The following is a 3,224-nucleotide window of genomic DNA, read 5'->3' on the forward strand; positions in this document are numbered from 1 at the left end:
GGGTGGAGAGGCCGCAGAGAGCTTTGTTATAAAAGACACACATTGCTTGCACAGCAAAGAGGCGGCCATTGTCATGAGGATATGAAGAGGGAAACAAATCAAAATGTTTGTGTTCATATACAGCAACTGCACAAGGCTACTTCATGAAAGACTCGCTGTACATTGCTGATATGTTTTACAAAAATACCTCTGCAAAGGTGGAAATGGTCTATTTTGGGTGGACAAACCATACATGGAGATATTACATAACCGACATCAGATTAGCACAGCGTGTTGGCCAGGACACCTGATAAGGGCCCCAGAATCTGCTGTGTGGCCCCTGGATTAGTGGATATGTTGTTCATTCTCCTTAAAATAGTACAGTTGTATTTTAAGAACAGTGGCCTACTTGCATCCAAATATAACACATTGACACGTGGGGTCTTGTACACGAGGTCACATGGACCTTGCCTATATGCGCTCCAAGCTTTGTGAGAACTGAACCATGAGAATGCATATTGCCAGTTTACTAAAGTCTTCTGTCCCCGAAGGCTAAAACAAATGTTTCAGCACACAAAATGGCCGTTTGTAGGTGTCCTGAATATTGGTTCTCGCCAGCGGCTGGCCATGTGACCCCAGTATGTGCGGCCCCTACACGTCCAGCACACGAATAAGCACAGCCCAGTGTGTTGCTGGATTGATATGGGTCAGGTGTCACAGCTCGCTCTGTATATTCTTTTCTTCTTGTTTGGTGACCATTCTTGCAGTACTCGCTTCCTTTTCCCATTTTTGTATTTTCTTCCTCTTGGTTTCCTACATATATAAATCTATATATATTTTTCCCTGTAGGTTTTTATGTCAGAGCTCAGTCTGCAGCCTATCGCTGATCTAGCAGCAGTGGGAGGGAAGTGGAATGTGTCCCTTTTTGTTATGTTACATTTTGTCAGCACTTGAAGACAATGGAATAAAAGAATCATTGCTTTGGATCTTGGTGATTGTTATTGTGATCTGGGTCATGGAACTGCTGTGAATAATTCGACCAGGTTATTACCTCCTAGTATTCTGTACCAGGCTATATCCACACCTCATTATTAATATTATGTGCTAGTGAAGAATGTATATGTCCACATTTCAGATAAGGGGGTACAGCATTCAGAAAGCCACGTGAGACCACGGAACAAACACAATTCTGCTTTTCTAAATAAATGTTCTGGCCCAGCTCTGTTTAAGGGACCTATGCCATGGTGTTGGTCATGTGACTGCCAACAGAGTGCATTGTGGAACTGACCTGCGGCCGGCTTTTAAGAATTCCAGCTTTTGCAGAAAATAATAAACGCAGACGTCTTTTTAAAAGAAAAAAAAATTGCATTCATTATTTTTTGCATAGGAGCCAGCAAAGCATTGCAACCGCGATCAGTATATCATAAGTGCAATGCTCTGGCACCTGCAGACTGTCCCTCCCTCCCATGTCCGTACCGAGGGTTTAATGGGGGGTAAGTAGGTGATGAGACAGGGGTGTGCCCTTAGCTGATGAGCTGGGGGTGTGCCCATGATCACAGGGTGTAAGTACATGATGAGTTAGGGATGTGCCATGTAAGGGGGAGGTAAATAGGTGATGAGCTGGGGATGTGTCTGTGATCTTGGGGGTGTAAGGGGGATATAGGTAGGTGATGAGCTGGGGGTATGCCTGTGATTTTGTGGTGGTAAGCAAGTGATGAGCTGGAGATGTGCCTGTAAACTCAGGTTTAAGGGGGGGTAAGTAGGTGTTGAGCTGTGGGTGTACCCATGATCTTGGGGTGTAAGTGGGAGGTGATGAGCTGGGGTTGTGTCCATGATCTCGGGGTGTAAGGGGGAGGTAAGTAGGTGATGAGCTGGGGTTGTGTCCATGATCTCGGGGTGTAAGGGGAGGTAAGTAGGTGATGAGCTGGGGGTGTGTTTATGATCTCGGGGTGTAAGGGGGAAGTAAGTAGGTGATGAGCTGGGGGTGTCCATAATCTCGGGGTGTAAGGGGGAGGTAAGTACGTGTTGAGTTGGGGGTATACCCATGATCTCTGAGTGTAAGGGGAGGTAAGTAGGTGATGAGCTGGGGGTGTGCTGTTGGTGTCTGTGTTCTCATATTGCGGTGTCTAGGATCCAGAGGTGTTGTGGAATCTGGGGGCGGGGCCTTGTTTAGGCTTATTAAGTTATTCAATTCCAATAAGAGAATTATCACTCGATTTCATATAAAGTTGTGGGCGGCCTTCAGGTGCGAAAATAAAACATGTTTTACTAAGCCGCACTCTTACAATATATGACACACGTAGACATCTTTGTGATTTTTTTGGGGTCACCCGCATGAGGACCCTCATTTCCTGGACGACTTCCATCCCCCAACAGAACTGGACTGTCTCCTCGTGTGTGCCGTCACTTTTACTGGACAATTCGAGGTCAGATTTGCACTTCAGAAGACGGCAACTAGAAAATGGAGGAAGGTGGCTGCTGCACAGAGTGTCCGTTGGAAGTGTCTGGACGCATGGAGCGTCCGGTGGAAGTGTCTCGGATCTAATGACACTTTCTTACATTAGTTGAATCAATAAATCTGCTATTTATATTATAAACAACATCATTCTGCTAATCACGTGCACTAATTAATCATTGTGCTCAGTGCTTGCACTCATTTTCACAAGGGCATTCACCATTTAAAAATAAAAGGCAAAATAAACCAGAACAAGTTTTCCCAATTACTTTTTTTAAAAATGGTGAACATCCTCATGAAAATTAGTGAATACTCGTGAAAACCAGTCCTGGTTTATTTAACCATTTTTAAAAAGGCTGCAAATTAGTGAATAATCACAAAAACCAGTCCTGGTTTATTTAGCCTATTTTAAAATGGTGCATATTAGTGAATAATAGTGAAAACCAGGCCTGGTATATTTTGACTATTTTAAAAATGGTGCAAATTAGTAAACAATCGTTAAAACCAGTCCTCGTTTATTTAGTTGTGTTAAAAAAGGTGGAAATTAGCGAATATTAGTGAAAACCAGCCCTGGTGCATTTTGCCAATTTAAAAAATGGTGAAAATTAGTGAGTAATTGTGAAAACCTGTCCTGGTTATTTAACCGGTTGTAAAAAATGGTGAAAATTAGTGAATAATCATGAATCCAGGCCTGGTTTATGTTTTAAAGTGTGCAAATTTGTGAAAATCAATCCTGGTCTATTTGACCTATTTAAAAATGGTGAAAATTAGTGAATAATCGTGAAAACCA

The sequence above is a fragment of the Nanorana parkeri genome, unplaced genomic scaffold (assembly GCF_000935625.1).
Source record: "Nanorana parkeri isolate BGI_ZX_2015 unplaced genomic scaffold, ASM93562v1 scaffold1728, whole genome shotgun sequence".
Lineage (NCBI taxonomy): Eukaryota > Metazoa > Chordata > Amphibia > Anura > Dicroglossidae > Nanorana > Nanorana parkeri.